Source organism: Delphinapterus leucas, chromosome 5, assembly GCF_059928025.1.
Source record: "Delphinapterus leucas isolate spDelLeu-1000000601 "Yukka" chromosome 5, BTC_Dleu_Yukka2, whole genome shotgun sequence".
In the NCBI taxonomy this organism is placed as follows: domain Eukaryota; kingdom Metazoa; phylum Chordata; class Mammalia; order Artiodactyla; family Monodontidae; genus Delphinapterus; species Delphinapterus leucas.
The window spans coordinates 56723180-56733882 of record NC_143133.1 but is presented as its reverse complement, the minus strand read 5'-3'; the positions used below and the strand labels follow the sequence as shown (position 1 = coordinate 56733882).

Below are 10703 nucleotides of genomic sequence, written 5' to 3'. Positions count from 1 at the left end.
CCCACTCTAGCCCACTCGCTCCTGCCTCCCACCTTGTTAATGACCTAATGTGTGCTGTAGCATAGTCCATTGAGTGTTCACATAGAAATACATCTGCCAGTGTGTTTACTGAATGGAAATATTATATGAAATGCAATGTATTGGGTAAATCGAGTCAAAACTTCTACAATTTTGATGAAATGGCTTGTATTCTTAATTAATGATGTTGCCTAATGGAGTGGGAAATGTCTGTCTTCTATTTCTATAAAGCTAAGTTATTTCATTATATGTGTCTGTCTTTGGAGAACAGTTATATATTTTCTTACTATTAAAAATATTTTTTTAACAAATTTTGTTTTGGTTTGAAAAAGAGAGTGAGAGAGAGAAAAACCTGCTTCACCTCAACAGATTCTAAGAAAACTACCTCTAGGGTTTTATTTAATATATTTTACAGTTTCTTTTATTGCCAAAAAAAAAGAACATAATATGACTAATATGACTATGCTCCAATTTATATCATTCAGTACCATTTTATTACAAGGCTTGGGACTTAAAAGACTGACACATTTAACCTCTGCAAATATATTCACAACAAATGAAATCAGTGAGATTTGCATATGCATCCTGGGTAGACTTGGTTTAAAATAGAATAGGGGGTTATTTAAATTATATCCAATATATTTAAACCCTCTGCTTTTGCCTCCATGCAACATCCCCTGTAGTTTGTAATGATATTCCTATTTGATTATTATTTGTATAAGGATATTTTTAGAATTTTTATCCTGCCAAAACTCCTAAATCAAGGCAGTCCAATACGGCATGTCATTTTTTTTCTACAGTGATGGGTGGATAACTGAAATATTGACATTTGTCAACTCATTGATTTTTGAACCACTGTGACCTGAGATTTTTATGCTGTGTGCTCAGAGTTCAGCAAGGAAATCCCATTATTCTTCATAGGAAATCTAGAATTACTTTTCTCTTTTCCAAAGGTAAATTGCAAAGATAATTATTTATTGTAGTTGCATATGCTGCTATTTGACTTTTAAGTGAGCAGATCCTATTAATTTTATCATCAAAAAATAAAGCACTTTTCTATTTATCTTTTTGTGCTAAATTCCCTCTGTCTCTCAAACACAAATTTTAGATGCATTTTAAAAATCAAACTATTGACAAATTTTGTGAATGGTTTTTGTAATCTGGTCAGTTTAAATGAGCAAATTGAGTTCTTTGGGAATATTTCTTGTCTTGGGGTACTTTGCTTATTTGAAGCTGACCTAAATTCTTTGAACAGACCAAAAAAAAAAAAGAAAGAAAGAAAGAAAGAAAACCTTATAAAAATGCAAAGTGTGAGATCAGATCTACTTTTTACTCTAAACATTCCTTTTTTTGTCACTGCTTAAATAAATTCAAGCTTTTCTTTTTTCCTTATGCCTACCAAGGACACAAGACAATAATCAGAAATTTTGCTACTGAAATAGAAAAAATCTCTACAAATGTGGTTGTCATTCCCTGCAGAACTGACCCAGAATAGTCTCCAATCATCTCTCTGTATTTACTTAAGTCTCACGTAATGTGACAGTTTACTTACACAATGACTTACACAGGTCGCTGCTCTTTGGGGATTAATTTGTGTTTCCTGTCTGAAATTCATAGCACCTTGTTTTTCATTTGTTTGAGGTGCATTTAGGGATAGCTCATAGAGCTACCTTAATACTTTAACATCTCTTCCCACCTGTTATACTTAACTTGTGCACCTTGAACTCCCTGTAGCTCATAAAAAAATATATATTCATTTAGATTGACTCAATTTCCAGTCAACTAGGAGTGAGATACTCTTCAATTCATTCCCTCAGCCCTTACTTCATAGTCTGGGTTATAAGCATGACTTTTAATAAGGATCTCCTGTCATTTCCAAAGTCAAAGACTTGATTGGGGACCACAGTGGAAGTTGACAAGACTAATTGGTTGAGACATGTTGCAGTGTTTATCATAAAATTTAGAAAATAATCAAGAAAGGCTATAAGAGATTCATCACAAGCAATCAAAACTTCCAATCTTGATGACTCAAATGAATCCTCAAAGAAATGCTAATGATTAACGAACACAATTTATATTATGATGCAATCTATTAAAGGAAGGCATGAGTGGAATAGTATTTTTCTGTGTTTCTGTATTTTCTTATTTTAATTATTCAAGTAGATATTATATATATGTTTTTTAAAAGACAAAAGTTATATGGGGTCTTACAGAATTATCAAGTGCACTTTTTTATCTTTTTTATAAAAGATATACTCTTAAAATGTCCTATTTGTTGTGGAATTACAGAGGCAGATCTTCCATAAATAGTAATCCTTCTTAGTCTTTCAGTCTTCCACTGAAGAAGGTGTTTTGTGATATCTAAGAACATTATTTCACGCTTTAGTTTAGTACTCTTCCCTTTCATTTTGACCTGAGTGGAAATGGAAAATAGTTAATCAGAACTCTGTTTACTTGGTATTGAGTAAATCAATTAAAAAAGTAAAATGTTCTGTATCAAAATATAATGGTATTCTTTATCAGCATTTTCCATAACCAACTCAGTTCCTTAGAGGTTCCCCCCTACACACGCACTCAGTCATATCAAATCTTGAAAAGACTGGAAGTAGAAATCGTATTCATTAGCTCTTGTTGCTTTAGCATCATTTGCAGAGTTCTCCATTTTTACCTAGTTATGCTATTTACTAGAAACGTTACATAACTTTAGAAAGTTAAAGTCCTTTCTTAGACATAAAGTTAATTTCCCTCTCGAAAGTAGACAGTTTTCAGCCATCATAATATCAAACAATGTATAACACATAAAATACTTCCCCACATTTCATCTCTTTTACTTATCACCTCAACCCAACAGCAAGGAGGATGGAAACACTGAGGGGTCCAGACTACGGAAGAGCTGAGGCCAAAGAACAAGTGTTTTGACTTTCACTTTAGTGTTTTCCATAATACCATATTGCTTCTTCTTAAAATGTAACAGCAAAGTTATTTAGAGGTCAATTACTGCTACCCACAGCCATAAGAAAAAGCTAGAGTCCCCAAAGAAAGAGAAAAAAACCATATCTGACGAGCACAGGAAATAGATGCCACAAAGACACAAATTTTACTACTTAATGAAAAAATAATAATTCAACCTTTTTAAAACTATACATTTCCTAAAATGGAGGTAATTATAACTAATTTAAGAAGTCAAGTTCTTTCTCTGAAAAGAAATGTATTTGCTCTTAAGAGGCAGGGAAATGAGTGGGTGGTGAGAAGATACTGCTGCAATGACCTCAGCAAGTAGCGACAGACAATACGTAGCATCATTAGAAATAAAAAGGAAAGCCCAGATTTATGGAGGCATTTGATGTTTCAAGAAGCTGTCCTATACAATTCAGAAGCCTTTAGAAGTATTATTATAAGAGAGCACTGGAATTGTTAAGACTCTTAAAGACAGCTCTGCACCAGTAAAGATTTTGATGGACTCAGTTATGCATTCTGCCAGAATCCTGGTCTAGAATTCCTATTCCAGACCCTTGGCTTGGGGCTGAATATAAAAGGATGTTTCCATTTCCTAAAAGAAGCATGAAAATGTTGCATTTAGTTTTTAAATATTTCCAGAGGTTTTTTTGTTTTGTTTTGCTTTAAGCTCAGATACTTAAAGCTATATGCATCAATTGCTTATTTGTTTAATATACAAATAAATATCTGACCGTATGAAATAAATGGATTGCTAATCAATGTGTAGACTCCAAGACAGTCACATCCTTCCTGTGCACTTAGCACATTCTTAACATTATTTGACAAAATGTTGCAAATAAAAAATTGTGCTATTCTCTTCTTTTGAGGAGAAAAATCACACACAGGCACCTTTTCCCTTATTCCTTTTTAAAGTACTTATTTCTCTCTTTATATGTCTTGACTTCCAGTTATCCAAAGATTTCTTTTTCTAGAGACACACCTAATTCTAGTGGAATTTGGTGGACTACAAACAACTTTTACAAAAGGATGAACAACAAATAAAGGCAGATAAAACTGTTGATTTTCCAACAAATAATTTAACATTACCTTTATTTTCTTTAGTCCAAATGAAAATATCATTTTTATTCTAATGATTCAATCAAGTGCTTTATTTTAAAATAGCTGTCAGAAAATGATTTACTTTTGCCTTACATAATAAATCTGAGAACAAATAATTACATAAATCTTTTACTGGAACATTATTATTATAGGCAATAAAATTTAGGTGTGAGGGGGCGAGATCCAAAAATTGAGTACTGAGTCAGACTTGGCTTTTTTATATAAATGGCCTAAAGATCCCCGCCTTTGATCTATTTGGGGAATTAGGGAAAGTTAAAGATAAGCACATAACAGATCATGGAGAAGATGGAAATCACTGACTCAGATAAGCAGTAGGTGATCCTCCAAATATCCCAACACTTTCTGGAAGAAGGGGAAATTTATAGTTTTGCAAGTAAGTGTTATCCAGCATTACTACAAGGGGGTTAAGATTTCTACATTGTATTCTAATTTATCATGAAACCACTTGATTCAACTGAATTAGAAGAGAATAAAGATCGCTTATCCAACCAACCCTTACTTCACTCTCAGTTATACCTCTCCTGAGTGCTTCTCTCAAGACAGAGTGGAACTTGTGAAAAGAACGGGAGACTAGGAGTCCCAGCAGTGCTGAGTGTGATTCTGATCCCATTATGTATAAATTGTGTGACTTTGGATATAATTTCTTTGAGCCTCAAGTTCCTCATATGTGAAGTAATAATACCTACTCCCCATGTATTATGGGGATAAATGAGTTAATGTATATAAAGTTTATATCATGGTGTCTGGTGCCTTGTAGATTTTAGGTAAATAGTAGGTCACAGCCCCTGGAGAGATTTAAAGAAGTATAGATTTTTTTTTTTCCTCTCTGCCATCTTCCCTGAGTGAATGGGTATTAAGGGAATAGGCTCCAGAACCAGGATCCCTGAACTCAAATCCTAACTTTGTCACTTAATAAGTATGTAAATTTAAACAAGTTACTTGATTCATTTAAATTTCCTCATCTTTATAAAGAGCATAAGAATGAATTAACTTCTTAGGATTATTATGAAGATTTAATGTGTTAATAAAGGTAAAGTATTTGTAATAATTCTTGACACACAGTGGGCCCTCAGTAAATATTAGAAACTTCAGGTGCACAATCCCTTATCTGCAACACAGTCCTCAAAATAGCTTTGAAAACCAAAAGCTTTTTTTTTCCATAAATTTACAACAAACCTGACTTTCAGTACAAGGTTATTTTTCATCTTTATTTATCTCACATAGTGTGAATATTTATATGTTTTCCGGGAGAAACAGTGTTTAATTAAGGACACTGTCTAAGACTCTTTGATCTTTAAAATTATATACATGCATGATATTACCTTTTCTAATATATGAAAGATTTAATTTTTAAGATTTATTTGTTTCCAAGGGTTTCAGATAACTTACTGTGGACCTAGTAACAATCATCAGTCAAAAGGGCATGTATTTGGAGTTTGTTTTCCAATAGTACTCACGGATTTATGCTGATAGAGTCTGCAGTATGCCAGAGCTACCACCTACTTAGGAAAATACAGTGGTCACTGGTTACTCTATATCAGATGTTCCCCTTAACACTTCTTTATTAAGACTTTGGCAGTGAAGATTTATTCAGAATGTGTCATTATAGTTGCTCAAAACTGAAGGGCAAATACTCTATTAGTTGCAGTTATCTTTACAACCTAAACAGATCAACCTCACAATTAATCATTTTCATTTGAAAGAGACTTGCCCCTAAGATGTTGGGTTGTTATCTTTCTTTGCCTGCATGGGCCACAACATAAAAAAAAAAGAGCTCCATTTTAATGACATGTTAAAAATTAGCAATAAGCTAAGACTAAGAGGTTGAAAATCAAGAAAAGACAACAAAAAGCGGTTGTACATGCGGTACACCCTTCAGAGATCAAAAACAATGAGACATAAAAGCCGTCTAGCATACAAACTATGCAGACTTTATGATGTATGTACGTGCTTGTTTTAAGTTGCAAAATAAGGCCAGACGTTCCTCTCATCTTCCTATACACAGCCCTTTGGAGTGTGACATCACTGCCCCTACTGTCGAGATTCTATTTCCACAGCCCTTGAAGCTGGGCTAGCTTTGACAACTGGAGTGATACTGTGCAATTTCCAGCAGAGGTCTCAAGAGTCCTAGCAGCTTCTGCTTTTGCCCTTGGAAGACTGCCATCTCCATTCTGACAGAAAGCGTGATCTAGCCTCTTTGAAGATGAAACATTTTTTGAGAGACAGACTAAGTTACCTCAGTTGGCCCAATGGAGCCTACCCCCAGCGAAGCCCCCAAGTGAATGCAGCCACATGAGTGATCCAGGCAAAACTTGCAAAAGAAGCAATAGTCAATCCACAGAAGTATAAAAGTAATCAATCTTTGTTGTTTGAAGCTCATAAGTTATGCTTGTTTGTTTGATTTTGTCTCTTTAGGGGGTGGGGAGAGTTCCTTGAGGCAGCAATAAGTCACTGAGATCATGATCATGGACATACTATATTATCTGCAGTAAATCAAAAAACACCCTGAGATGTGGCAACAATATATTCTACTTCTTTTATGTCTTCTTATCATGGGCAACAAACTGACCAATATTATGGAAAGCATAAACATTTTCAGGGCTGTAAGCACATTTAATCAGTAGTTCAAGCAGAGGTCTCCCATAGAAAGCTCTGGAAATTTTGGTCCTGTAATTACAGGATTTCACTGCATTTTTCACCCAACAGTGCTCTAGTTCGGGCTGACATGCCAAGACAATATTAAAATGTTTAAACAGGTTTGAAAGCATCAGCAACTTTTCTCTGTACCTTAGGCTAAACTCAGTTAAACAGCAATTGAATGTATCTCAAGAAGCATTTACTGCCCTGAGGCTTAGACCACTGTCATTCTGAATGTGGTATTAGCATATACAGTGGAGACTGCAAGCCAAGTCTCAAGCAGTCCTGCTGAATCAACTCAAACATGATTCTGCTGGTTGGTACATGAAAACTGCACTACAGCAGAAAAATGTATGGTGGCTGCTGGAGAGTGATCTATTTATGCACATCAGAGCTGGGGCTTCACTTTGATTTCCCTATTCACGAATGCAAAATTAGAGGTGGTGGAGGTTAAGGGAGTATTAAGGGAGGAGAGTGAAAGGAGAGGAATTAAATGCTGGAAATGAGAAGATGCTCCAAATTGATCAGAAGAGTTTATAAAACGCAGAATGACATTGGGGACACTATTACACAAGTTAGCAGTTGATCATCCCACTGAAAATAGACCAAATTCTGGTTGTGTGGGTCATTTATGTTTATTTTTCCACTGCAATAATCAAAGCTTTCATGATTTTTCTTCTGGTCTCTTGGGTTTCCTTAAATTAGAAATTATTTGCTTTGGGTGTCATAGACTAATAATCTGATGAAAAGTGTAAGTATTGCCTCCCTCCATAAAGCATGTTCCCATAAAATCCGCATAAAATTTCAGTGGGGTTCAAGATACCAGAGTAAGGGTTTCAGCATCCTGGTGGATGGAAGAAAGAAGGGTGCATTTTTATACTGATACCTTTTTTCGTTTGAGTTTAAATCACTGGTTAAGAAATATTTAACAAATCAACATTCATCCTTGAAATATAGAAATTTACATGTGGTAAATAAATTGCCATTCAAACAGTGACAGAATGATTTAAAATAAACAAACAAAAAAACAAATTCTGAAACACGTATTTAGAAGTAAGGAAAATAATTTAGATTTGATTATGTTAATATTGTACGTAGGTCATTTAAATGCCTAAATCTAAAAACCCCCAACAAGTTATAAGGCTTTGTATTAATAGCAGATTCATACTTGTGGGTGGATTTTATGGATTGCTGATCACTAACTTGAAACGTATTTTCTTTCCTAGAATCTACATCCAGCATTTACACCGGTGTCTTGAATTGCCAGCAGCTGGATCTTCACTAACCATGAGAAGGGAGATGAATAGGTGAATTCTTGTCATTAAGGAACTTTATACAAAACAATAATGATACAGATGAGTTTTTTTTTAATTAATAAAATGTGTTAGCCACTGTACATTGGTTTTACATACAAAAGTGTGAAGTGAATGCTTCTAAAAGAGTTGCAAATATCAATTTAGAGTCACTTTCCAGTAATGATCTCAAATCTTCAATGCTTTCAATACTGGCTAAAAAATTGTAAAATATATATCCTCAAGAAATATTAACATTGTCTTTAGGAATGGATATTTATTCTAAAATAATACATAAAGGCTCTATTAACTGTAAGAATATTATCTTTGGATTGTAGTCTTGAAGGCAGTGCCCATTTTATCTTTGCTTCTCCATATAACATGTAATTCTATACAAATAAAAAAGCTGAAAAAAGGAAACTGGAAAAGTCAATTAAAGTATATTTTCTCAAACCTTCTTTCCTCCCATATAAACCATGATAAAGCATTTTTTAATTGAAGTACAGTTGATTTACAATATTGTGTTAGTTTCAAGTGTATAGCAAAGTGATTCAGTTATACATATATATATTTGAATTCTTTTATAGTATAGGTTATTACAAGATATTGAATATGGTTCCCTGTGCTATACAGTAAACATTTGTGGTTTATCTATTTTATATGTAGTGGTGTATATTTGTTAATCCCATACTCCTAATTTATCCCTTCTACTTTCCTCTTGGGTAACCATAAGTTTGTTTTCTATGTCTGTGAGTCTGTTTCTCTTTTGTATATAGATTCATTTGTATTATTTTTTAGATTCCACATGTAAATGATATCATATAATATTTGTCTTTCTCCATCTGACTTACTTCACTCAGTAAGTGGTGAATTAATGCTGATGGAATCTAGGTCCATACATGTTGCTGCAAATGTCAATAGTTCATTCTTTTTTATAGCTGAATAATATTTCATTGTGTGTGTATATATGTGTGTGTGTGTGTGTGTGTGTGTGTGTGTGTGTGTATCTCACATCTTCTTTATCCATTCCTCAGTCGATGGACATTTAGGTTGCTTCCATGTCTTGGCTATTGTAAATAGTGCTGCTGTGAATATTGGCGTGCATGTATCTTTTTGAATTAGAGTTTTCCTCTTTTACAGATACATGCTTAGGAATGGGATTACTGGATCATATGGTAGTTCTATTTTTAGGTTTTAAGGAACTGCCATACTGTTTTCCATAGCGGCTGCACCAATTTACATTCCCACCAACAGTGTAGCATTGTTCCCTCATGATAAAGCATTTTTTAAAGTGAGAAGTTACGAAATAGGTTGTATAATAAGTAGCTGGTATTAAATATCTAAACATTTAATGTGAACATGTTAAATATTGAAACAAATTAATTTAGTATTTGGGAATGTTTTAAAAAGAAAGAGAATCACTACAGTAGCCATAATGTGATATAAATTTTTTCTATGTATTATTTCAATGCATTATTTTGTGTGAAAGTCTAAAATAGACTATGTTAAAGCGCAAATCATGTATGAAATAGAACTGTAACATAATATGATTATTTTTTGCACAGAGAAAAATCATAGCAATTTAGATTTACTAAAGATATTACTTTATTAATTTTTTCTAAATGTGGCAAAATCACAACACCTGTTCATTTTCTCCTTCAATGTAGTGATCCTGAGAAACTATACAATTATTCTAATGATGTGGCCATTTTAAAAACACATTCTCAAACTATTTGCATGGGAGTACCTATTGAAATATTTATCATACAGAAAGCTTATCTAGTTGAAAATACTCCTGTAACAAGAAGCTGTGTTGTAACAGAATTCTATTAGTTATTATGATTCAGGAGAAAGACAGAGTTCCTCCTTTGTGTTCCTTACTGAGAAAAGTTTCACAAAAACCCTGAGTTCTGAAGTACTTTTGAGAGATGAGGCTCTGAAAGCTTTTTAGTAGGAGCTGAAACAATATTTATGGGGAGAGTTTAAAAACTGTTGGAATGCTGGCTCCTTAACTCTGGTCAATAAGTTGATCAGTTAAACTAAAATTGGCAAACACGATTAGGACCAAAAGAGTGTGGAAGGGCTTGGGAGCTTAGAGCAGGTAAATAAAAGGAAAAGGAAGGAAATGATCTCTGATGACTAGCAAACAGGACTCAATGAGCAGTTCAAGTGGGGGAAATCAATGAAGCAAAACTGGATCAGTTTGCTTCATTGATTTTTGCTGCTCATTGAAATGTTTTCCTTTATTTACTTCTTATTTCTTCAGAGAGTGGCTAAGTCTCACTGTTGAATCTCCCTGTGAGCCTGTGATGAGCAGATAAGCAAGCTCTGGAGATCCTCTTATGCCTACATTATACCTTTTCATGCTCCATGGATTCAGAGGCACTTCAAATGCTCCCTGTGACGCTGTAAATGCCTCACTGAGCCCACAACCTTACTGTGGTAGGCAGAAAGATGGTTCCCCTCCTAAAATGTCTACATCCTAGTCCCCAGAACCTGTGAACATGTTAGATCACAGGGCAAAGGAAAATTAAGGTTGCAGGTGGTAATTTTCCTAATAAACTGTCCTTAAAATAGGGAGATTATAGGCGGCTAGGATACAAACCAAAGAATGTGGACAGGCTCCAGAGACTGGAAAAGGCAAGGAAACAGATTGTCTCCTCAATCTTCCAGAAAGGA

The 10703-nt window shown here is 34.2% G+C and overlaps 1 protein-coding gene across 4 annotated transcripts in view; it reads right to left on the bottom strand.

Moving 5' to 3' along the window:
* Positions 1-10703, bottom strand: part of PCDH7 (protocadherin 7) — a 419973-nt gene that overhangs the window by 8548 nt on the left and 400722 nt on the right. The window lies entirely within an intron of this gene.